This window comes from Staurois parvus, unplaced genomic scaffold (assembly GCF_062004578.1).
Source record: "Staurois parvus isolate SC_StPar_1 unplaced genomic scaffold, SC_StPar_1.0 ptg000209l, whole genome shotgun sequence".
Lineage (NCBI taxonomy): Eukaryota > Metazoa > Chordata > Amphibia > Anura > Ranidae > Staurois > Staurois parvus.
This window is the reverse complement of record NW_028318005.1, coordinates 13,234,296-13,261,817: the sequence shown is the minus strand read 5'-3', so window position 1 is coordinate 13,261,817 and position 27,522 is coordinate 13,234,296. Positions and strand designations below refer to the sequence as shown.

General features: G+C 42.4%; 1 long non-coding RNA gene across 1 annotated transcript; it reads left to right on the top strand.

Annotated features, from left to right (window-relative positions):
- The first annotated feature begins 13,643 nt into the window (after positions 1-13,643).
- LOC149461191 (uncharacterized) lies at positions 13,644-17,202 on the top strand. The gene is made up of 2 exons (XR_016312950.1): positions 13,644-13,796; positions 17,008-17,202. It is a non-coding gene; the product is annotated as an uncharacterized LOC149461191 (long non-coding RNA).
- Positions 17,203-27,522: the final 10,320 nt, after the last annotated feature.

Sequence of the window (27,522 nt, the reverse complement as noted above, 5' to 3'; positions counted from 1 at the left end):
ATCCCCTCCCTTCGGAGACTGGGCCACAGGGCAGTATTCCAACATAATGATCCCAAACACACCTTCAAGACAACCACTGCCTTGCTAAAGAAGCTGAGGGTAAAGGAGATGGACTGGCCAAGCATGTCTCCAGACCTAAACCCTATTAAAGCATTTGTGCGGCATCCTCAAACAGAAGGTGGAGGAGCGCAAGGTCTCTAACATCCACCAGCTCCGTGATGTCATCATGGAGGAGTGGAAGAGGACTCCAGTGGCAACCTGTGACGCTCTGGTGAACTCCATGCCCAAGAGGGTTAAGTCGGTGCTGGAAAATAATGGTGGCCACACAAAATATTGACACTTTGGGACAAATTTGGACATTTTCACTTAGGGGTGTACTCACTTTTGTTGCCAGCGGTTTAGACATTAATGGCTGTGTGTTGAATTATTTTGAGGAGACAGCAAATTTACACTGTTATACAAGCTGTACACTCATTACATTACATTGTAGCAAAGTGTAATTTCTTCAGTGTTGTCACATGAAAAGATAATAAAATATTTACAAAAATGTAAGGGGTGCACTCACGTCTGTGAGATATTGTATATGAGAGTCATATATGACGGGTTTGGATTCTGTCCATCCATTCCTGAGCTTTAAACAGACCTGCCAGACTGTACACTGTACATATGGTCTTTTCCCTTGGCCTGTGATTGGACAGTGAAGGAGGAGCAGCAAGACTCCCCCCCCCCCTTCCCCGCTCACTGTACTGTGGTGGTTTATGTAAGGATTTATTCTACTTGTAAAGGGCGGTGTCCCTTTCCCTTAGATGAAATATTATAGTGCCTCCAGCCGTTAAAATACGGCAAATATTTAGTAAACCAATAATTTGGACACCTTGATAATTTGATCACCACTTATTATTAGACCTTGAATTCTTTTAGTCAGTATGATTTCGTACCATACACACAAAATTTGCCTTATAATAGATAAATATAAAAATTTATTTATGTACAAAAATTATATATATATTAACACAAAACGCAAAAGACTGGTGATGAATGAATACTGATACACACGGTCAAAGATATACTATACCAATATCATACACAATATAATGTTTCTAAATAATGGGAAACAATATAACAATCTTCTAGATGATAATGATTATAAAAATTTAAATCTAGTAATAACTAATAATTTTAGAGTATTTCAGAGGTTATTTTCTCTCATCACGTGGCCATAGCAATGGAAGAAGATATTCCCTGATAAATTATACTCTAATTACTAATATTTAATAATTTATGAAATGTGAAAAATTTGTAATATGACACCGACAATATCTAACAATAATACGGGATCTCTCTATATTTATATATAACCACCCAATACAGTTGTGATCACTCTAAGGTAATTCTTATTACTCTACACAACAGAGAAAATATGCAATGCAAAATTAAATGGACAGTCTCACCACACCCGGAATTCAGACTATGACACTTTCCCAATGGATTCAGCTGGCAATGGAACGCCTTCAGGGATGACCACAGGGGGAAGTGAGATATAGTTCAATAGTGTAGGAAAATGTAGGAAGTTAGAGGTACAGAGATTTAGAAATTTAGTAAAGTTTTAGAAGTTTGAAAAGAGTTAATCGGTAGCTCTTCAGATGGATTTCAGCCTCGTCAGATTTCCTTCAGCTTGTCTCTCTTTGCTGTTTTTCAGTGAGGTTCTTCAGTGAGTTTTTTTTCAATGAGGTTTTTTCTTCAAATCAGGTGCATGGGTTTTTATACCATCTAAACTATTGTTCTAAGAGACCCTCCCACCAGGCTTTTTGATTGGCTGGTTGAGAAATGTATGTATTTAAGCTATCTCTCACCTGTCCACTAAGTGGCAGTCAGAGCTCATAGAACAATTTGAGTATTTATGATGACTCATACCTCGGGTGGAACTCAAGGTGATTTCAGGTATTAAATATACGTCTTATCCAGATATATATAGGTGATCATAGCTATAATGTTCTAAATAGGAACCATGGAATATATGTGTATATTCAGTTATTCATCTCCCTGATATACAAACTTGTGTGAAAGCATTTGTTTCCTGGTAAGACATACAACTGCTGCTAATTCACAATATATCTTCCTTTTCCTCATCTCAATACTCAATTTAGTGATATACAATCCCCATTCTGCTGAATATTTTGTGGTGTGTGAAACATATTCTTTATAACATCCATTGATAATATGCTTTTTTGGTAATATCTCTGTGGGTAGATATATCCAGTTCTTAGCCTTATATGTCCTGAATTTAACCTTTTTGTTTTAGAACCAAAATTCCCATGAGGAGAAAAGACCCTCTGTTTACCTGTCTATTGTGTTGGAGTCAGAGTAAACAACCATTTATACTTTCAACCTTAGTGGATAATAGCATATTGTGACAGTTCGAGAAGTTTGTTGGTTCATCACACTCTGCAAGGTTTTGGGTAAACTTTCAACCAGTTGAGTTTCCGTCTCATTATTGTTCACTTGTTATGACTTAATGTTTGAAGGTCTAAGTCCTATTTGACTGTCTATTTAACTTTTGTAGACGTCTTCAACTCAACCCCAATATATAAACAGTATTTGTTGACATATCCACACTTTAGCTATTCTCATAGTCTCCAATTTAAACTTTTTATAAACCTAGTCTTAGACCACCTGTGGATAGTCAAACAGTCTATTGTCTTGGAAAAAGCTCACTTCACCCATTATTTGCATGTCTTAGTTGGAGGGTCCTTTGAATTTTCAACCAAAAAGAGTTAACCCTTAACGGGCAGCTAGGCTGGTTTGTTTTTGAAATAAAGTTATGTTTTTGATACATAATTTCAAAAGTCACTACAAAATCCCCCTTTTTTGGGGTACAGGCACGTATAGATGGGTGTCTGTATTGCAAACCATGAGTGGGACTTTTGACTAGGGTGACCGTTCGTCTTCTCATATGGGGTGAATGAAAATAAAGAATTTTTAATAGAAAAAGTGGCAGCGGTGATGCTGGTTTGGTCCTCAACTTGACTCGGCGTTCTCAGACGGACACTTCTGATGACGATCCTGGTTTTGCGATGAGGCCGGCCTGGCCTGGCACATCCACCTTGGGATCCATGGGTCCTCCGCACGACAGGTCTCTTAGACGGTCTCCTAGGCGGGTCCTTTCCTCTGGACTGGCCCTTGGTGGCCTGGGACATCAGGTTATCGTCTCCGGATCGATCTCTGGCATCTGGTCTTTCCCACAGGACATTATAGCTTCCTTCTAGGGTCTGGTCATTGACACCTCCGATCGCCGGTCTGGTCATCGTCTGGGCCTTCATTTCTAAATTATTAAAATGAACAGTTTAAGTATTGGATATATATAAAATTATATTACTGGATCCTGTAAGGCAAAAGATAAATAATATATGTTCAAAAGAAATTTAATAATGATCTCAATATCTCCAGATAGGAACTGGTGGGTTAGTCTTCCAACAACTGCAATTGAGACTTCGGATGGCAAGCACGTAATTGATTGATGTGCACCCATCTATCACTGATTTCACCATACCGGGGAATCTGTAATTTATATGCGACCGGAGAGATTTTATCAATGATAGAGAACGGACCTTTCCAAGATGGAAGGAATTTCCGTTCCTTGATCTGGTCTCTTGCGAAGTTGTATAGATAGACCTTGTCACCAATCTCATATTCCTTCTTAGAGGTTTTGAGATCATAGTATGTCTTAGCACTAGTTGCAGCTCTTTCCAAATTTCGCTGGGCAAAAGCAAAAGCATATTGCAAATGTTTACGTAAATCCTCTATGTACTGGTGTGTGGTGGTGGCATTGATCAAATTTTGATCTGTAGTGTGATACAATAAGTGCTGGGGCAGTACCATCCGTCTACCTGTCATCAGTTCAAAGGATGACATTTTTGTAACTGTATTCGGAGTAGCCCTCAACGCCATCAGGACCAGCGGAAGTTTGACATCCCAATCCTTGCCTGTTTCCTTAACAAATTTCTTAAGGACGTTAACGATGGTCTGATTGTATCATTCTACACCACCACTAGAGGCTGGCCGATAGGCGATATGCAATTTCCTTTTAACCCCCAAAATTTTCCACAATTTGGCCATCACTTCGCTAGTGAAGTGTGATCCTCTGTCAGACTCTATCCTCTGTGGGAGACCAAAACGTGAAAAGACATGATTTATTAATAATGCAGCACATGTCTCGGAGCTATTATTCGGTGCTGGTATACATTCGACATACTTGGTGAATAAACATGTAACTGTTCACATATACCGATTTCCTCGTGAAGATTTTGTTACAGGCCCAATAAAATCCATTTGAAGGTCTGACCAAGGCATACATATCCCCCTTTTCTGGAGAGGTGCTCTGTGAGTTGGTTTGGTAGGTTGAAATTGGGGACATATTAGGCAACCTTGGCAGTACTCCTTCACATCACGTAACATATGAGGCCAGTAGGCATAATCCCGCAGGATCTCATACGTGATTTTCTCTCCACGATGCCCGGAAGTAGGAGCATCATGGGCATGCTGTAGCATTAAACCTCTAAATTTAAGTGGGACGACCCATTGTTGTACGCCACCCTTTGAGGTTCGTATCAACAATCCCTGGTACAAAGTGAATTGGGATTTGGATTTCATTAAGATACGTAAATCCTCCTTCCCACTACATACTTCCTTATTTATGGGATTTTGGTTGGGATCTTCTATATGACTATAAAACAAGCCAATTATTGGGTCTTCTTTTTGGGCAGTAATTAAATCCTCACTAGGAGATTCGTGACTCCACTGTAATGTATTTGGATCACCAGCTGTTCTGGCCTGTTGCCTGGTGATGGCTTCAACCTGTACGGTACCTAAAAATTGATCGATGTCTAACAATTTACCGGTGATTGCCCCTTCCTTGGCTAAAGAATCGGCCAGATCATTCCTTTCTTTCTCGGCACCTAGAACCTTGGAGTGGCCTTTGGTCTTCTTGAAGTGTAGGGTGATATCATTGGACCTTACCAGTTCATCGATGTGACAAAAGAGCTTACCATGTTTCACGGGTTTGTGATTACTCTTGGTCATGTTGTTTCGCTTCCACCTAGGGAAATACTCCACAAAACTATTCCTGACATAATTGGAATCGGTTATGATGGCACATTCTTTAATGTTGAACTCTATAGCCATCTCAACTGCTCTAAGGATTGCAGTGAGTTCAGCAACCTGACTGCTTTTTGGTCCAAGTTTGTATCCCACAGAAATTGGGGTGACACCTTGGGTCCAAACGATTCCAATACCTGCCACTAGTTGGAGCTGTTCCCCATCCTTATGATGAAAAGCACAACCATCTACATATACACACGGCAGCTGTTTACAGTATTCTTCATCATAAACCTTGTAGGGAGAGAACAGTTGTTCTTCCAAAAAGTCAGTGTCCGGGGCCTCCATAGCAGGCGTAGTTGCGGAACAATCATGGAGCTCGGCTAGGCCCTGGGCTACTGGACTTTCCTTGTTCTGTTTATAACGAATTTCAAGAGGCCACCCTTGCAAAGACAAAGTCCAAGCAGTGATGCGGCTATTAGACACATTTCCTCCCCTGATACGTTCACTCTTTAAATACTGTAAAGGCTGGTGTGCCGTTTCAACAATGATTCTCTCTCCTTGAATGTAACTGCGGAAATTCTGTAATGCCCACACGGTGGACAATAGAGCTTTTTCACAGTCACTGAATTTTACCTCTACCGGGGACAACGTTTTACTGGCATAGGCAATCACTTTACTGACATCATCTCGTTTCTGGTAAAGAACGGAACTCATACTTACCTGCGTAAACCCTGTCTCTAGATAGAAGTTTTTACCCCCTTTGGGATATCCGAGACACGGCGCTTGTGTAAGACGTTCCTTTAACTCCTTCATGGCGTCTTCCTGTTTCTTACCCCACGACCATTCGACATCCTTCTTCAGTAGGTGAAGCAGTGGCTTGCTTATCTCGGCGTAATTATCAATAAACTTACGCGAGTAGTTTACCATACCTAGGAATGATCTCAATTCTTTAAGGTTAGTAGGGACTTTACAGTTTAGAACCGCCTCTACCTTCTTCTTTTGTGGGTTCAAACCTTCAGCAGTAACTTCATGGCCTAGGAAGTTTACCTTTGTGTGACACCACTGGGCTTTTTGTAAGGACAGTTTAACTCCTGCTGCTTTCAATTGGCCCAAAACATGCCGAAGTTCTGTAATGTGCTTGGCCATATCAGTACTTTTGATCAAGATATCGTCCACATATGCCAACGTCCCCCTTTCGAAGGCGTCTGGCATGGCCTTGTGCATAAACACAGCAAATTCATGTCCGGAATTTATGAATCCGAAAGGCATTCGCACCCAACAATACTGTCGATTTCCAAAACTGAAGGCCAGTTTGTATTGGTCTTCCTCACTCACCTTAATGGTCCAATACCCTTGTGCACAATCCAAGGCTGTGAAAACTTGGGATCCTTGGAGCTGGGCTAGACATTGGTCTATGTATGGGACAGGCCATCCTGACATGTACACACGTTTGTTCAGCTGACGGAGGTCAGCGCACAACCGCCATTGTCCATTGGGTTTTAAAATACCCAGGATCGGGTGGTTATAGGAGCTGTGGATGGGCCTAATTATTCCCCTTTCATGTAACTTCCTGATAATCTCAGCTAGAGATTCATAGGAAGCTAATGGCAACCTATACTGTCTTACGAATACTGGTGGGGCATCTGTATCTGTTTGGATCCTAGCGATGTGTAGGTCAGTAGTCCCACAATCGTAAGAATCCTTGGCAAAGATCTCTTGGAATTCAAGGAGAAGCTCTCGGAGCAATTGTCGGTCGAGATCATTGGAACACGCATCGGCGAGGGCCACCATCTCTTCAACTAACTCCTTGAATCCAGGAAAGCTTTCCGGCTGACCTATCTCATATGCCTCTTCAAGTTTTGTGGTGAGGTCATTGGGCATGTGATGTGTGTGTGTGTTCTCCTGCCATTCGTGTCCTTTGGGGTACTCTTGTTCTTTGATTGGGTGATCAAAGACAATTGATGTCTCTTCGATTCGACAGGTACCATCTTTAGAATCGAAAGGATAAATGGACTCTATGGTGAAAATACCCTCTGGTAATGAATGGAATGTTTGTTCAATTAATTGTTCCTCCGACAAATATTCATCGGGGATGAGTCCAATCACCTGGTTAGTGACCCCAAAGGTGTAATATTCAGTCTCTACTGCTAGACCAATAAGGGTCTCTTTGGGTAAGACGATGTCCTGGTTGGACAGATTATGTATGTAAATGTACATTGGGGACTGATGTGTGTTGACTAGGGGCGTGTGTGTAATGTTCAGTCCTTCCCCCTGCATTTTATGGGAGAGGCATACTAATGCATCTGACCCCTTCAGTCTATGTCCCTTTTTAACTTGGATGGGGAGTATGAAATTATTTATGCCCTTAGGAATTGTAATCTTTTGGGCTACCTGGACTTCAACAGCATAAGGCATCTGTTGCTGGGATTTTAAAGCTAAGTCCAGATTTTGGTATTTCTCGGGGTCCCCCTTTAGTCGACTCCATAAACAGTCATTAATTAGGTCGACTTGCATTGCAAATCGATGTAATACATCGTTGCCAAAATACATTTTAGTTTGGGGATTATCCAAGACTAGGAACACATGGGTGGCTGTTTTGTTTCCTACAGTGACGTTTAAGAGACACCTAGCTATTGAATTGTAATCATCAGAGTCATCAATGGAGTCTGAAATCCAATGACGCTGAGGTGTGGAGAAACAGATCATTTCCATTTCAGTCAGGTGTTTTATCAGCCCGTGGCTTACAAAGCTGTGTTCCTGTCTCAAATCTAGTTTGGCATATTTTGACCTATTAAGACCATTTATCCGGATGGGGATAAACAAGTCGCTGTTAACCCTTTCAATGCCTGTCAAGAATTGGGTGTGATCTCCCCCTTTTCTTGGTTTATCCTCCTGATGAAAAGATATCGTAAGGATGTCATCTTGGAGGGAAATATCTTTTATTTTATCTTGGGGAATTCTAAAAATGTGATCCTCATCTCTTCTGATAGGGTTATGGTCATCAGGCTTGATAACCGTTACATCAGGAAGTTGACTGTTCCTGAAATGGATTTCTAATGATCCAGGCCTTTCTTCCACCAGGTGGCAGTGTTGTCGGGAATGGGGAGTTTTAAGTTTCCCATATTTAATCGGGGTATTTACCTGTGACCACAGTACTTGGTTCACACAGTCAACTATTGTGTTCAGCCTTTTTAGAAAGTCCATCCCAATAATCATGTGGTGCTGGGAGATACTGGCAATGATGATGGGGTGTCTCAGTTCCTTATTACCCAGTTTCAGTTTAAGCCAGGCGGTACCCGTAACTTGTAAAGGGTCTCCACCTACACCAATCAATGAGCTGTCAAAGCTTTTAAGTCTTGGCTTAGTGGGCATGACATTCGCCACTTTATTAAAATGTTCCTGTGACATGATGGTTGCTTGGGATCCAGTGTCTATTAGGCCGACAATAGAAAGATCACTGGCATCCTGCACCTGCACCGTGGCATAATATCTCCCATCAGATTCAGTCAGCTCACACATGAAATTGGCGTGGTTGAAGATCTGTGGGCCCTTCAATGACATATGATTGGCTCTTATCTCACCGCATGTGGTGGACACATCACTCTTATCCTCCCTGGTGGGATTCTTGGACTGTTTCAAGACAGAAGCACAACTAGAAGTTGGTGCTCCGTCTGGCTCGTCAATCCCGACGACTTCCGATGCCGCGACTATATTAGGGGCAATAGATGGACACCGAAAAACAGGAGAATCGTTAATAACCAACAACTGGTCCCCCTTTGCCTGAGAACTAGATTCTCCATTAGTAGGCGTGTCAGGGACGGGACACACATCTCCTGTCATTTGACTCAGTGTTCTCCCCTGTTTGTTTAAGGCTTGGTTGCCTGTTAATTCTGTGACCCTTGGTTGGTCACAGGAGTTGTTCCTAAAAAAGGATTGGAAGAATTGTTAGTGACAAGCCGGTCTATTTGTTCAGCCATTTTGCTGACCTGTGCCTCTATTTGCTCAATACGCTTAGAGGAGTCATTCTGTTGATTCTCCCTTTTCCTGTACTTACGTTTGTATTTTGGACGTGACTGGTAATGAGACTCAGAGTCAGAACTACTGCTCCGGTCCCGACGCCATTTTTCTCTCTGAGGTTTCGGGTTCTCCCTGTCATTGAGGGGAGCCTGGGGTACTGTATCCACCCTTTGAGCTTGAGGGTGTTCTTGGCGTGGAGGGAATCTTTGGAAGTCAGAGTTCCTACCAAAATTGGGATTCTTATTGAAATTATGGTTCCTATTGAAATTGGGGTTCCCATAAAAATTTCCATGTTGGTCTTGGCGAGGATAGTAGAACCTCCGAGGATACCATTGACTCCTTTGATTCCCATCACTATACTGGCCCTTACCATACTTTTTATTCTTCTCACTTCCACTACCGTAGTTCCCTTGCTTTTGTCTATCCTTCCTCACCCACTGGTTTTGGGGTGCAAAGTTATGGACCTCCTTCACTTGCTGGGTTTGAGGTACAAATCTAGGGGAACCATTGGTTTTACCCCCACGGACTACTTCTGCATATGATTTCTTCTCTGCCTGCAAATTTGGATTTGGAGGGGAAACGGTAGTGGCTGCTACTATCCTGGGACTATTTTTGGGTTCTCTTTTTATCCCGCCCTCTCTGGACTGTTGGATTGAGAACAGATCACTCTCTCTCACCAACCAATCAAGAGAGCATCCCTTTCTGTAATCCTGAGCAAGTCCCAATTTTATGTAAGCGGGTAATGCTTCATAAAATAAGGTCTTGAATTCTGGCTGGTCAGGATTGGGATCCTTTTCAGCCAGGAAATAGGCATTTCTGAGGACAGCCAGAAATTCTGCAGGACTTTGGTGAGGACCACACTTTAAATTGTAGGCCGCAGCCTTGGCAGAGGTTACAGTTTTATAAGGCCCAAATTCCATGTGGCACTTATGTTTAACCTCTCTCCAGGACTGATTGGAATAGGTCCTCAAGGTATCAAAAAATTGCCGGTACTTTTCTTCAAATACCCATGGCAGCAATTCTATTTTGGTGTGGTCATCTCTAATGCCCAGAATTTCTAACGTCTGTTCGTATGTTTTCATGTGTTCGGTGATCTCAAGGGACCCTTTCTTAGTAAACATAGGAACAGTGTCCTTCAGGAACTTAATGACCTTTGGGGTGTCATATCTTCTGAATGACCCCTGGGATTTCGCTTCTTGCCTATATGAAAACCTCATACTTTTCTTCTGAGCGCTCTGGAGTGTATCTTGGGAGCCTAGGGGGCGACCTATATTCTGTCTCTGCCTCACTATCAGGTACTTCACTGTGATATGGGTATCCCCGCTCATCAGCCTCCTGCTTGACTGGGTTGGTCCGGTTTTGGACTCCAGAATTTATTTGGGCCGTTAACCTCACAATCTGCTCCTCCAGAGTTTTCTGCTCAGATTTTATCAACGCAAGTTCTGACTGGTCATGCTTATCCCCTGGGTGGACTTTAATTTCAACAGGAGATAACCTTTCTGATCTGAAGTACTCCACTTCATCTTTTAAATCCTGATATTTCTTTTGAAATCGTTTCAATTCCTGAAAATTTCTTTCATACAGGTCTTGAGCACTTTGAAAGTCTCTGACCAATCTATCTTGATACTCCTTGGATTCGTCTAAACGAATACCGGCATGACCAAGCTTCCCTTTCAAAGACTCAATGTCCTGATTTCTGCTTTCCAACAAGAGGCGGGCTTCTGACAACTCTTCCCTTAAAGTTATGGTTTGCTGGGCAGCTCCAGTGCTCATAAACCATAACATAGGCCAGGCTTCTAAGAGAAGTCTGTCATGGTTTTTATCACTTTCTGCTCTAGCAAATGCTACTAAAAACTCAATAACCCGACCCTTTTGGTTCAACAGGTCCTCAAATGTGCTTATAGCTTGGAAGAGGTGGATCCGTGATTACTGGATGCCATTTTGATACAAAATATATGTTTGACAAAGTGTACAAATATACAATCACCAGTGCATTTTGTATTATGGTACGATTTCTATGGATCTCAGCAGTGCCTTCAAATTTATCCTGTGGTGGTTTATGTAAGGATTTATTCTACTTGTAAAGGGCGGTGTCCCTTTCCCTTAGATGAAATATTATAGTGCCTCCAGCCGTTAAAATACGGCAAATATTTAGTAAACCAATAATTTGGACACCTTGATAATTTGATCACCACTTATTATTAGACCTTGAATTCTTTTAGCCAGTATGATTTCGTACCATACACACAAAATTTGCCTTATAATAGATAAATATAAAAATTTATTTATGTACAAAAATTATATATATATTAACACAAAACGCAAAAGACTGGTGATGAATGAATACTGATACACACGGTCAAAGATATACTATACCAATATCATACACAATATAATGTTTCTAAATAATGGGAAACAATATAACAATCTTCTAGATGATAATTATTATAAAAATTTAAATCTAGTAATAACTAATAATTTTAGAGTATTTCAGAGGTTATTTTCTCTCATCACGTGGCCATAGCAATGGAAGAAGATATTCCCTGATAAATTATACTCTAATTACTAATATTTAATAATTTATGAAATGTGAAAAATTTGTAATATGACACCGACAATATCTAACAATAATACGGGATCTCTCTATATTTATATATAACCACCCAATACAGTTGTGATCACTCTAAGGTAATTCTTATTACTCTACACAACAGAGAAAATATGCAATGCAAAATTAAATGGGCAGTCTCACCACACCCGGAATTCAGACTATGACACTTTCCCAATGGATTCAGCTGGCAATGGAACGCCTTCAGGGATGACCACAAGGGGAAGTGAGATATAATTCAATAGTGTAGGAAAATGTAGGAAGTTAGAGGTACAGAGATTTAGAAATTTAGTAAAGTTTTAGAAGTTTGAAAAGAGTTAATCGGTAGCTCTTCAGATGAATTTCAGCCTCGTCAGATTTCCTTCAGCTTGTCTCTCTTTGCTGTTTTTCAGTGAGGTTCTTCAGTGAGTTTTTTTTCAATGAGGTTTTTTCTTCAAATCAGGTGCATGGGTTTTTATACCATCTAAACTATTGTTCTAAGAGACCCTCCAACCAGGCTTTTTGATTGGCTGGTTGAGAAATGTATGTATTTAAGCTATCTCTCACCTGTCCACTAAGTGGCAGTCAGAGCTCATAGAACAATTTGAGTATTTATGATGACTCATACCTCGGGTGGAACTCAAGGTGATTTCAGGTATTAAATATACGTCTTATCCAGATATATATAGGTGATCATAGCTATAATGTTCTAAATAGGAACCATGGAATATATGTGTATATTCAGTTATTCATCTCCCTGATATACAAACTTGTGTGAAAGCATTTGTTTCCTGGTAAGACATACAACTGCTGCTAATTCACAATATATCTTCCTTTTCCTCATCTCAATACTCAATTTAGTGATATACAATCCCCATTCTGCTGAATATTTTGTGGTGTGTGAAACATATTCTTTATAACATCCATTGATAATATGCTTTTTTGGTAATATCTCTGTGGGTAGATATATCCAGTTCTTAGCCTTATATGTCCTGAATTTAACCTTTTTGTTTTAGAACCAAAATTCCCATGAGGAGAAAAGACCCTCTGTTTACCTGTCTATTGTGTTGGAGTCAGAGTAAACAACTATTTATACTTTCAACCTTAGTGGATAATAGCATATTGTGACAGTTCGAGAAGTTTGTTGGTTCATCACACTCTGCAAGGTTTTGGGTAAACTTTCAACCAGTTGAGTTTCCGTCTCATTATTGTTCACTTGTTATGACTTAATGTTTGAAGGTCGAAGTCCTATTTGACTGTCTATTTAACTTTTGTAGACGTCTTCAACTCAACCCCAATATATAAACAGTATTTGTTGACATATCCACACTTTAGCTATTCTCATAGTCTCCAATTTAAACTTTTTATAAACCTAGTCTTAGACCACCTGTGGATAGTCAAACAGTCTATTGTCTTAGAAAAAGCTCACTTCACCCATTATTTGCATGTCTTAGTTGGAGGGTCCTTTAAATTTTCAACCAAAAAGAGTTAACCCTTAACGGGCGGCTAGGCTGGTTTGTTGTTGAAATAAAGTTATGTTTTTGATACATAATTTCAAAAGTCACTACAGTACTCTCTCCTCCTGTCAGCATGTTCATGTCAGCACACGTGTTTGCAGCAGACCTGATTGGCTCTCCTTCTCATGCACAGCGGATTACTAGAGACTGATACCAAACCAAATCCAGGTGTCTTTAAAGAAAATCTGTCCTTGGAAAAAATTCTTAAAGCTAAAGCTAAATTCTTAAACCACCTGAAGGCAAAAGCAGGCAGCCAAATGTCAGGTGGCAAATATATATTTGAAAAGTTTGTTTCAATATATGAAAAAAACTCATAAATGTTTTTCGAAATCTCTTTCTTATAATACAGACCACCAACACAGACAACGCATGTAGGTGAGCCTGGAGTCGACAACATGGAAGATGGCATGAATAGGTAAGTAGAATGAATGGAGCCACTGAGCACCACGTGAGAGGTGGGGGTGGGGAGAATTTACCTGTACAGCTTCCTCACTATACATCCCATCTTGTATTTTACATATGCTGCCTAAAAAGATCCAAAGGTAAGCAAGAGCATGGAGATCAAAGTATAACTAAAGGTAAAACATTGTTTTCTTTAGTTTTTGATGGAGTGGAGAGGGACTAGAACCCCTGTCAGCTTTGTATTGCTGTCTGTGTCCCCCTCTCTTCTTGTCCCGTTTACCATTATTGATGAGAGTGAAAGAAAATCCCAATTTTTGGGTTGTCACCAGAAAAGGGACAGAGGGGAAATCTTCCAATGGGGAGACTAGTTCCTCTCATTTCTCATTTTGGCTATGGGAAAGGAAGTGAAGGGAAATCTCCACAATGGGACACAGATGGCAAAAAAAACCTGACAGGGGTTATAAACCTCCCTCTGTTATAACAGTGTGTCCGGTGTTCAATATTTTATAGTTACAGTGATTTCTGCTAATATTATTATACACTGCTCAAAACAAAAATTGAAGGAACATTTTTTAATCAGAGTATAGTATCAAGTCAGTGAAACTCCTGGGATATTGATCTGGTCAGTTAAGTAGCAGAGGGGGTTGTTTTTCAGTTTCAGCTGCTTTGGTGTTAATGAAATTAACAACAGGTGCACTAGATGGGCAACAAAGAGATGACCCCCAAAAACAGGAATAGTTTTACAGGTGGAGACCACTGACATTTTTTTCCCTACTCATCTTTTTCTGTCAGTGTCACTGCTGGTATCATGAGGCGATACCTGGACCCTACAGAGGTTGCACAGGCAATCCAACTCCTCCAGGATGGCACATCAATACGGGCCATTGCCAGAAGGTTTGCTGTGTCTCCCAGCACAGTCTCAAGAGCATGGAGGAGATTCCAGAAGACAGGCAGTTACTCTACGAGAGCTGGACAGGGCCGTAGAAGGTCCTTAACCCATCAGCAGGACCTGCTCCTTTGTGCAAGGAGGAACAGGATGAGCATGAAGGTGGCCTAAGGACCCGACATCCTCTAGTGGGCCCTGTGCTCACTGCCCGGCACCATAGAGCTCGATTGGCATTTGCCATTGAACATCAGAATTGGCAGGTCCACCACTGGCGCCCTGTGCTTTTCACAGATGAGAGCAGGTTCACCCTGAGCACGTGACAGACGTGAAAGGGTCTGGAGAAGCCATGGAGAACGTTATGCTGCCTGTACCATCGTTCAGCATGACGGTTTTGGTGGTGGGTCAGTGATGGTCTGGGGAGGCATATCCATGGAGGGACACACAGACCTCTACAGGCTAGACAATGGCACCCTGACTGCCATTAGGTATCGGGATGAAATCCTTGGACCCATTGTCAGACCCTACGCTAGTGCAGTGGGTCCTGCGTTCCTCCTGGTGCACGACAATACCCGGCCTCATGTGGCGAGAGTATACAGTCAGGTCCATGAATATTGGGACATCGACACAATTCTAACATTTTTGGCTCTATACACCACCACAATGGATTTGAAATGCAACAAACAAGATGTGATTGAATCACCCCCATTCCCTCCCCCCTTTAGCTACTGAGGCAGCAGCCAAAGATGTACACATGCTACAGTTAGAATTAAGCCCCCTGTTGCTTTTGGTGGGTGCTACTGCCTGCCAATCGCAACCCATTCAAGTAAATGGGGCCATTCTGCAAATGCCCTGCAACTGCATGCTTTTGCGGGGTCCAGGGGGTTAAAGCGGGTGGTAGGAAAGCAACACAACACTGCCTGCTTTAACCCCTTGTTTGCTGTACTGCACATGGTTGCAGGGTACTTGCAGAGCAGCCTCATTTACATGAATGGGTCATGCTTGGCAGGTGCTACACCCACCAACCATGACGGTGCATAACTCCTGCGATGTGTGTACACCCCTGGCCACTGCACCTAAAGAAGGTGCGGTTGGGGTGGTTGGAAGTCGCTAGCTGGGATAAGAGGTGGAGTGCATTGGTATCATTCCGCATAGGACAGGAGCCAGCACTACAGAAGAGGCATCGGCTTGTGGGGTTCTTGCTACAGCTCCAACCTTACAAGTATCCCTCTGCATTGCACTGTTTAATGCTCTGGGGTGGCGGGTCAGCAAGCCCAGACGGCAATCTACGGGTTGCTGAGCCCCAATCTAGTATTAGCATTCTACAAGGGAGGCAGGGGGGAGGGGAAATGAGTCACATGCTCCTTCCTTACCAGAAGCTCCTGATACTGGTGGATGAATGAAGTGGCGGAAGAGTGAAGGAAAGGTGAGTACGCCCAGCTGGGTAGGTGGGTAGGTTGGTAGATAAGTGGACTCGTGGCTTACTAGTAACTAATTCTAATGAAAATCTTTAACGTTTATCTAAATTCAGGAATAAAAATGTAATATATTGCAGCTCCTTGGATGTGGTGGCTGTATTATTTTTTTTTTCCTTCAGGCTTTTTTTTCCTTTTTTTCACTTATTGATCCTGCTGGTAACTCACTTTCTATTCCTAGTGTGACAACACTTATTTCTGTACTTTATCAATAGAGCAGTGTTGTCACCCTAGGATGGGACTAGGGAACATCTCCCCCTCTCCTCTTCTCCATAACATGGGGGTGTTCTGTTGTCCACAAAGATGGCTGTGAGCATTGTAACTGATAACAGTCCACACAGAGAGAGAGAGCTCAGTACGTTATCAGCTCATAAGATTTCTGGCAGGATCAACAAGATTTTTTAGTACTTAATAAACAGATATAACAAAATGAATTAAATGTTATATTTAACAGACCAAAAAGTTCATTGGGGACAAAAAAAATCAATACTTTTTCTTTAGACAGTTTAACGCATTAGGCCAATTTGAAAAAACATCCCTGTTGTTAAAGAATATGTATCCCAATCACTACAATCTCATATAAGATTTACCATATTAAAGCAACCGAAAAGAGGGTTTTTAAAACCATTTTAAATTTGCAGCTTTTATTAAAATACTATCTGGTGATCCTGACATGACAGTCCTTGTTCAGACACTTCCTAGTACAGGGTGACAACATGCTGTCTCTACCTCCCAGCTGCACTGTCACCCTGTCACATGCCAATGCAATTGAAACTACAAGCAACTGTTCAAATGCACATTGCACAGGCATGGTACATTGCTGTCACCATCCTGAGAAATGCCATACAGCTATCGCTGGTGTGCACGTAGACAGGTAGAGGCTGCAAAGAAGATGCAGAAAATCAGCAACACTAAAAAGCAACAAAAAATGGGTGAAAACTGTACTTTATTTAAAAATGGCAAATGTTTATGATAAAAAAATCATTGTAATATAATTATTAAAAAAAATAATTTGACATCACATTGCAGATACTGGTGGCACCTAGGGGAATACTCTATTATTTGAAGACTTGAGAAAAGAATGTATCAATGGAATGAGAAAACAAGATTCAACGTATTACAAATATACATACAAATGTTTATTCAACTGAGACTGTCCTAAATACACTTTCTTTACGCACCATGCCATTCTAAAATAAATAAATAAACAAAATAAGATTCTTATTAAGTGTATAGCTGTGTTTATTTCAATGTTCTTCTAAAATGCAAAGACTGAATAATGTATTTTTGTGATGGATTAAAACCTCAGTGTGGATTTCCATTTCTCCACTAGCTGGCAGTGACACACCAGTTATTGAACCAGTCTGTTCTACAATGTAAGCAGTGAAAACATACTGTACTGTATATGATTGGGCTTATTATAATCAGTGTAAATTTCTATTTCTCCACTAGCTGGCAGTAACACACCAGTTATTGGACCAGTTTATTTCAATGATCTTAAACAGGGGTCTTTAAACTTTCTAAACAAAAAGCCAGTATAACTTTTTCATTGTGATCTCTCACATTATATTATTTATGGTTATAGAGCTGACAATATCTGCAAATGCTTTCCTAATCTTCACATGTCTTAATGACCTTTACTTTCTCATAACCTTGTGATGTCTCATCTTACATTACTCTGGCCTCTATGCATCTCTGTACATTTATTGGACATAGACATGAACTTTTACTGTTTAAACACCGAATAAAACTGTTTCAGCATAAACAAAGGGCAGTTTAATGTCCTTCAAATTTTAGGAGGGGCAGACTGTGGCCAGCAGGAGTAGAAATTGTCTTGGTGCCAGTGGTAGTAAACAATGTTTTCTTTTTGGTAATAGGGGGAGGAATAGTACTGCATTTTTGGTGTCAGTGGGAGGAATAATGCCCCATCACTGGTATTAGTGGGAGGAATAGGGCCTCATTGATGGTGTCAGTAGGAGGAATAGTGCCTCATTGTTGGTGTCAGTGGGAGGAATAGTACTCCATTGTTGGTGTCAGTGGAAGGAATAGTGCCTCATTATTGGTATTAGTGGGAGCAATAGTGCCTCATCGATGGGGTCAGTGGGAGGAATAGTACCTTGTTGTATGTGTCAGGGGCAGGAACTAGTCCCCACTGTAGCTGACAGTGGGGGGTATAACGGCCCATGGGCTGGAAAAAAACAAGCAAAGGGTTGGATCCAACCCCTAGACCACAGTTTGGAGACCACTAAAATGAAAGGTGTGAAAAATACAGTATATAATTGTGATGAATTGCAACCTTAGTGTGAATTCTTATTCCTCCACTAGGTGCAGAAGTAACGCATTGTTTATTGAACCTATTTATTTAAATGTTCTAAAACAGAGGTCTCCAAATCTTCTAAACAAAGGGCCAGTTTACATGCCTTCAAACTTTAAGGGGGGGGGGGGGGGGGAGCTACTGCGACCATTGGGAGTAGAAAAGGTTTCAATGTCAGTGTGAAAAAAAATGCCCCATCGTTGGGGTCAGTTGGAGAAATTGTGCCCTAAGGGCTGGATAAGGGCAATCAAAGGGCCGCATCTGGCCCCTGGGCCGCAGTTTAGAGACCACTGTTCTACTATGTAAGGCAGGGTTTCTCAACAAGGGGTTCCTTGCGCAATGAGTAGTTTCTGCCTCTCAGGTAAGTTCCCACTGACACCATTGATCTTTTTAGCTATCTGTAAGGGGGTAATTCTTCCTAATGGTATAGAGGTGGTCATCCTGTGCCCTACCTGCAATGACCCCAAAAAAAGTGGCCGCAAACACCTGACTATATTCCCAAATAGTGAAAACAAATAAAAGAATGAAAGGGTGCTGCGCTACTTAGTGTATGAACAATGCGCCATAAAAACATAAATAGAATATGTACTGAATACAGATATGCCCCTCATCCAAGTGTAAACATAACATATCCAAAAAGCATGTGAATGGGTGCAAACAATGACAAAAACGGCAGCACACTATAATGTGCTGGTGACAGGGGTGAACATAATAATAATGATGATGTGTATAATGGGATAAAAAATACCAAAAAATACCAATAAATAAAGTGACTCAGTCCCAAAAATATGACAGTCCCAAAACACAGAAAAAAAACACAGTAAATCTTCAGTGCACGCTGTGAAACATCCAGTGCTGCAAAACTATACAAAAATATCCTCCACTAAGTAGGGCAGCACCCTTTCACTCTTTTAACTCTTCCCAATGACCACAAGTGTAGGGAGCATTCTTACCTCTGACTATCACACTAATGTATCATGAATTGTAACTAAAGTCCTTTTTAGCAGGGGTTCCCTGAGACTGGAAAGTTATGTCAAGGGTTCCTCTGCATTGAAAAAGGTTGAAATAGGCTGATGTAAGGAGTGAAAAAACATAAAGATTGTGACATATTATTCCCTTAGTGTAATGTCCTATTCTTCCACTAGGTGGAAGTCTCATACCAGTTATTGAACTAGTTTAAATATTTCAATGATCTTATAAAGTAAAAAAATACAGTACTGTATATGATTATGATCTGATGGGGGGCACAGTCTCTGATGGGGGTGCTGCTTCAGATTGAGTGCGGCTTAGAACGAGTGCATAGAAGAAGCAGTTAAACGCAGCAGTTGAACTAAAGCAGGAGAACTCAAGCAGCAGGAAGACACAACAACAGCAAGAAGCTCTACTGCATGCTGGAAGACTGCAAGCAATCACCCTGGGAAACCTCTTACATGCCTGAGACCCACTCCGTGTACCTTTATATAATACACCCCCTCTTCTCCTTATCATATTACTATCCTCTGTTCCCAAATCTCATTTCTTTACCCCTCTGCTCCACCCCACAACCTGTACATCTCCCCCTCACTGCTATCATCTCCCTACTATTGCTCTCTTCACCTCCCCAAAATGCCTCTTCCACTCCTCCTTCTCATTTTCCTCTCCTCCGTTCCCAAAATCCATTCACTATATCCCTCTGCCCCTCCCAAACAATTGTATATTGTGTCCTCACTGCTTCCTTCGCCCCTCTATGGCACCCACCACCTCCTCCTATTACTCCGCTCTCCCACTGACCCCAACACCTCCACTAGGAGTTTCTCATGCTCCTGCACATCCCGCTCCCATGCCACCTTTCTCACCCTTCTCCTCCTCCTAGCCGCGGGGGACATCTCCCTGAATCCTGGCCCTCCACCTCCCTCACCCGCTCAACACCCTCCCACGTCCACGTCCTACTGCAACCCCCGCAACTTAGTATCTGTCCCCCTGCTCCCTAAAATCTCCTTCCCCCCCGTTTTCATGTGCACTCCTGAACGCCCGTTCGGTGTGCAACAAGCTTACCGCCATCCACGACCTCTTTGTTTCCCGCTCCCTCAACCTCCTAGCGATCACGGAAACCTGGATCCAGCCCACTGACTCTACCTCCCCTGCTGCACTCTCCTACGGAGGTCTCACCTGGACCCACTCACCCAGGCCTAACGGTCGTAAAGGTGGTGGGGTTGGTCTGCTCCTGTCACCGCAGAGCACCTTCCGAGTCCTCCCAAACCCCCCCCTCCCTATCCTTCTCCTCCTTCGAGGCCCACTGCGTCCGACTATTCTCCCCAACCCCCCTGAAGATTGCTGTGATATACCGGCCTCCTGGATCCATACCCCGCTTCCTGGATGACTTCTCCTCCTGGCTACCCTTCTTCCTCTCCTCTGAGCTACCCACCATCATCCTTGGGGATTTCAACATCCCTGTCAACCTCGACAACCCAGACACAGCCCGTCTCCTCCACCTAACCTCCTCCTTTGCACTTGCACAGTGCATACAATCCACCACCCACTCCGACGGAAATATCCTGGACCTTGTCTTCTCCAACCGCTGCGCTCCCCACAACCTCACTAACACCCCCTTCCCTCTCTCTGACCACAACCTGATCACCTTCTCTATCTCCTCGTCCTCCAACGCCTACCCCTCCAAATGTCACACTACTACCAGCCGTAACCTCCGCAACCTTAACCCTGCCTCCCTCCACTCTGCAGCTGATCAACTCCACGACCGCATCCTCCCCCTGTCCTGCCCCGACTTGGCTTTGACCGCCTACAACAATGCGCTCTCAACAGCCCTTGACTCACTAGCGCCTTTAACCACACGCAACATCAGACCCCGACCGCTCCAGCCCTGGCAGACTGATCACACCAAAACCCTCAAACGACAAAGTCATGCCCTGGAGCGACTATGGCGCAAAACCAAATCCCAACAAGCCTTCACCAGCTATAAATCTGCCTTCCGCACCTACACCTCCTCCCTCCATGCTGCCAAACAGGCCTACTTCTTGACCCTCATCAAGGCCCTCTCCTCCAATCCTCGCCGACTCTTCTCTGCCTTCAACTCTCTACTCTCTCCACCCCCACCTCCACCCAGCACCTCACTCACTGCCCTTGAGATTGCCAATCACTTCAAAAACAAGATTGACACAATTCGCAAGGACATTGCCGCAACTCACACACCCTCTCAACCCGTCCCCTCTCACACAGCTACCCCCTTATCCCCCCTCCCCCTCGACATAACCCGCAGGGACTTCGTCGCTGCTCAAACTCTCTCCAGCCCCTTCACCCTCACTCAGCTACCCCCTCATCACCCCTCTCCCATGGCCCCACCACTGCTCTGACCTCCTCTTCCACCCCACCCTACATTCCTCATACTGAAGCTCCCCCCACACTCCGCACCTTTGACCTTACTACCATCGAGGAAGTCTCCAAGATCCTCTCTGATGCCCACCTCACCACCTGCCCCCTCGACCCTATCCCCTCACAACTCCTACAACCTTCCTCCTCCTCCATCCTACGCTCCCTCACCCACATCTTCAATCTCTCCCTCTCCTCAGGCACTTTCCCCTCCCCTCTGAAACATGCACACATCACCCCCATACTTAAAAAGCCCTCCCTGGACCCCAATGACCCGAACAACCTCAGACCCATCTCCCTGCTCCCATTTACATCTAAACTCCTCGAGCGCCTAGTCTACACCCGCCTATGCTCTCACCTCAACGACAACAACCTCCTCGATCCCCTACAGTCCGGCTTCCATCCCCTACACTCCACCGAAACCGCCTTACTCAAACTCTCCAACGACCTGCTAACCGCCAAAGCTAATGGCCACTATTCAGTGCTCCTACTCCTTGACCTCTCTGCGGCCTTCGACACAGCACCCCCTCCTCCTCAAAAAACTACACTCCCTCGGCCTCAGAGATTCTGCTCTCTCCTGGCTCTCATCCTACCTGTCACAACGCTCCTACAGCGTTACCTATAATGCTACCACCTCCCCCTCACTCCCCCTCTCTGTTGGGGTCCCTCAAGGCTCTGTCCTCGGGCCCCTTCTCTTCTCCATCTATACCTCCTCCCTTGGCCAACTCATACACTCTCACGGCTTCAACTACCACCTCTATGCCGACGACACACAAATCTATCTCTCAACCCCCCACCTCACCCCCTTGGTCTCAGCCCGAATCACACACCTACTGAGCGACATATCAATCAAACACAGATAATAAACAATAAAACAGTGACTGTGTGCTAATAGAGCCACTGGATGGTGGCTATGAAGTGAAGGAAGTGAAACAGTCCAATGGAGGAGTGCTCTTAAGATCCAGGATGATCCTCAGACGTCCAATATTAGGAACCGTCAGGTGATAAAAAATGTAAAGACTGCGCACTCACCAGATACGCAATCTTTATGCGCATTTGTGTATAATATCACTGGACCTCCTGTGTCATCATCCTGGTCTGGTCAAATCTGGTCAGCATATCCTCCCTTGCCTGATATCCGGATAGATGCAGCTATTCCATGGATCTGGCTGGCTCCCACCAGAACTCAAATAAACAGAAAAGGCCACATAGTGTGATATCCTCAGGTATCTTTATTGTAGGCAAAGGATAGCAGGAAAACCAACATGTAAAAAATTACTGACCCAGATGCAAAATCAAAGATGGCCGCCGGGGCCCCTCGTGGTGCCGGCGGTGAAGCGTCCAACCTGCTGTAGCTCTCCCTGACGCGTTTCGAGCGAAGGCTCGTACTCATAGGGGTGCAGCTTACAGTGGTGGACGCAAATGACAATTTTAAATACGAGCGATGGCGCATGCGCAGTACGCCGTGCGCCATCTTTCCTATGCTGAATGTCCGCGCGACGGGCGCCATTTTATTGTAGCCCAACCCGATGGCGCATGCGCAAACGCCCTGTCGTCGGGTACGCAGAGACAACCAGCAGAAACGAATGCTATGAGCACCAGGGATGACTCACTCATATGCTATAAGCGCCAGAGATGATCAAATCAATAATTTGACGCTATAGATCATCTATCTAGACACGGAAATTAATAAAGTACGAGAGAAACTCATTCCATTTAAAGATAGGAATGACTATCAATCAGAATCTGAGAAACTCAAACAATTTTTAGAACACACGGAAAAGGAACAAAAGACAAAAAAATGTAAGAAATACATACGTGATCATAGGGACTATGCCGAAAATAAAGTTTTTAAATGGCAAACAGACTTAGATGAACCCATGAATGAGCCTCCTATACCCATGGAGACTAATTCATATACATCTAAACCAAAGAAAAATAATAAAGGCGGGAGGGTCCCCAATCATTCTCGTCATACATATCATCACCAATCTCAGCCATCTGGGGAAACTAGGGTCACCTATAATAGTAATATACCCACGTCCAACCGTTTTGAACCACTGAGGTCTATGTCAGACAACAATATAGGCTCAAGAAACTATGATTGGTATCCCAATCAAGGTTATAGGGATAACCAATTCAAGAAACCATTTCAACAACAGGGTACTGGACCCCCCAACAATAATTATAACAGAGGGTATGGCAATTATAACTCCCCGAGAAGGAATTATGGAGCCTCATATAGACAGGATGAGTTCAGGACACCTACACCTAGAACACCTCAGCAGTCATTTAGGCAACCACCATATGCCCCACCATATAGAAATGATACTTACTATCCTCCTACAACTAACCATTCCACATATCAAAATGAGAATTGGAATCCCACTCCGGTTCATTTTTTAGACCAGGAAAGCTCACGCAAAAGAAACGTTCGAGCAGGGGAAAAAGGGGAGGCAAAAGGGTCAACAAACCCAAAAAAGAGGAAACTATAAAGGGTAAAGGGATTTTTAATCTTAGTGGGAAAATATTAACTTCCCAAGAGTTGGATTTATTAGATAGGGGATTAAAATTTGCACCAAATAACAAATTGGACAAATTCCATACATATATTGACATACATAGATTTGTAAGATCAATATCTTTGAAAAAATATTTTCACTCGAACCCTATCGCTAGAAATAACACTAGCATGAACACTTATTCTAACCTAAGGAATGCTTCCCTATTCAATCCTCCCCCACAAAATTATAGTTATATTAATGCCTTCAAAGAAACGGTACTGAAGGATTTAGCTGCTGTGAAGGTAAAGAACCATAAAAATCAGCATGGGACTTCCAAAGCTATTAACTCCCTCCTTGACCAGAAAGACCTAGTCATAAGGCCTGCGGATAAGGGAGGAGGAGTTGTACTAATGAATAAAGATAGCTACAATAAGGAAGTATATAATATTCTTGGAGATGTAGACACATACTGCCGTTTACCAAAGAATCCTTTGAGTACATATAAAAAATCACTTAAAAACATTATTGCCAAAGGCTATTCGGATAATGTTATAAATAAGAAAGAGAAGGAGTTTTTATGTCCATCGGCTCCTAGGATACCAGTTATGTACATTCTCCCTAAAATACATAAGAACCTAGAGAACCCTCCCGGTAGACCTATCATAAGCGGTATTGGATCTCTGTGCTCTCGAGTAGGACAATACATAGATTATTTCCTACAACCGCTAGTACGGAAAACGCCATCCTATCTGAGAGACACTAAACAAGTGTTACAAGACATCCAAGGTCTTTATGTTGATAAGGATACATTTCTAGTTACAGCTGATGTGGCTTCTCTGTACACGAGCATTGACCACACAGAGGGTATGCAAGCAGTGGATTTTTATCTTAATGAATCTACTTTGCCTCTTCTTCATAAAAAATTTATACTTACCCTTCTGGATTTCGCTATGACTAGAAACTATTTTTGGTATGACAGTAATTTTTACCTACAAACTAGGGGCGTGGCTATGGGAGCGAAATTCGCTCCAAGCCTGGCAAATCTGTTCATGGCTAGATGGGAGGAGGACATTATATATGCCAGGGATTGGCCAGAATTATACTTCTATAGACGATATATTGATGACATACTGCTTATCTGGAAAGGGGATGAACAAACATTGGTTAACTTTTTCGGTACCCTTAATAACAACACTTTAAATATTAAATTAACCTTTGACTACAGTAAGATTAGTGTGAATTTCTTGGATCTGACATTAATGAACCAAGAGGGCACCCTAATAACCTCCTCCTTCTTCAAAGGAACAGATCGGAATGGATACATTCCCATTAGCAGTTGCCATCATCCACTATGGCTTTCAAACATACCGAAAGGGCAATTCTTAAGGCTGAGAAGAAACTGTACCTCTGTTGATACCTTTTTGTCACAGGCATCTATATTAAAAAATAGATTCTTGGAAAAGGGATACGATGAGATATGTCTTACTCGCACTATGCATGAGATAGGAAATATGGATAGAGATTCTCTGCTTGTTAACAATACCTCACAAAAGTCACAAAAAATCTGCCCCTTTGTTACTACTTTTTCTAGACAATACAGGACGATTTCTAGAATCATTAATCAGAACTGGAAGATTTTGAAGGCGGATCCAGTGCTAACTAATATCCTTCCTGATAGACCTGAGATTACTTATAGAAGAGCACAATCTCTGAGAAATCTTATAGCCCCAAATATTATCGACCCTCCTAGGAACACTTCCTTTTTGAATAATATTACTGGTTTCTTCCCATGCAACAAGTGTATTATATGCACCTGTAATGGCAAAAGGAAAAAGAGGGTCGACAATTTTCTATCAACTAGTACTGGCAGGACATTTAAAATTAAAAACTTTATATCATGCTACAGCAAAAATGTCGTGTATCTTTTGCAATGTCCGTGCAAAAAACAGTACGTTGGGCGCACCATTAGAAGACTTAGGGATAGACTCCGTGAACACGTTAACAACATAAAAAAGGGCTTTAAAGATCATTCTTTATCATTACACTACAGGACCCATCATAACAGGGACCCATCTTCATTGCAGTTTGTGGGTATTGACACAGTGCAAGCCCATTGGAGAGGCATAAATAAGAAAAGAGCAGTCTCGCAAATGGAAACGAAATGGATATTCCAGATGGACTGTATGCGCCCCAATGGACTTAATATAGAATTGGATATCAATAGTTTCATTGATAACAGCTGATTGGGACTATCTAGATATCTTTCTATATACACATATGTATTTTTGCCATTGATCCTAGTGTGTATTTCACTTAATATTATATAACTTTATTCCTTTGTTATTCTGATGATATATTTTTGTTATTCAGGTAATTTTAATATTTAATGTTTTATTATTCTAACTTTCTACATGCACTAATGACCGATGGGTCTACAGATGTATGTATTATTTTATATTTGTATTGATTATATATACTGTGGATTTATGTATTTTTGGATTTTTAGTATTCAGGTATAACTTTATATATATGGGTACTTATGTTTGGCAGACTTTTTGCCAACGTTTACATATGTATGACCACCAGGTTCTCACATGAATATAATCTTTTAATTTTTTAACTTAATAATTTTTTAATTCATTTATGTGAATATAGTTTTTCATACGGAGTATCTATACATTTGCATTACTGTTGTTGTGATAAACACGGGCTATATAACATGAATTTGGATCTGTTCATTAAGATCCATCTTTGTTCTTGCCCATAATTATATTATCTTGGTTGGTTTCCACATAGGTGATCTATAGCGTCAAATTATTGATTTGATCATCTCTGGCGCTTATAGCATATGAGTGAGTCATCCCTGGTGCTCATAGCATTCGTTTCTGCTGGTTGTCTCTGCGTACCCGACGACAGGGCGTTTGCGCATGCGCCATCGGGTTGGGCTACAATAAAATGGCGCCCGTCGCGCGGACATTCAGCATAGGAAAGATGGCGCACGGCGTACTGCGCATGCGCCATCGCTCGTATTTAAAATTGTCATTTGCGTCCACCACTGTAAGCTGCACCCCTATGAGTACGAGCCTTCGCTCGAAACGCGTCAGGGAGAGCTACAGCAGGTTGGACGCTTCACCGCCGGCACCACGAGGGGCCCCGGCGGCCATCTTTGATTTTGCATCTGGGTCAGTAATTTTTTACATGTTGGTTTTCCTGCTATCCTTTGCCTACAATAAAGATACCTGAGGATATCACACTATGTGGCCTTTTCTGTTTATTTGAGTTCTGGTGGGAGCCAGCCAGATCCATGGAATAGCTGCATCTATCCGGATATCAGGCAAGGGAGGATATGCTGACCAGATTTGA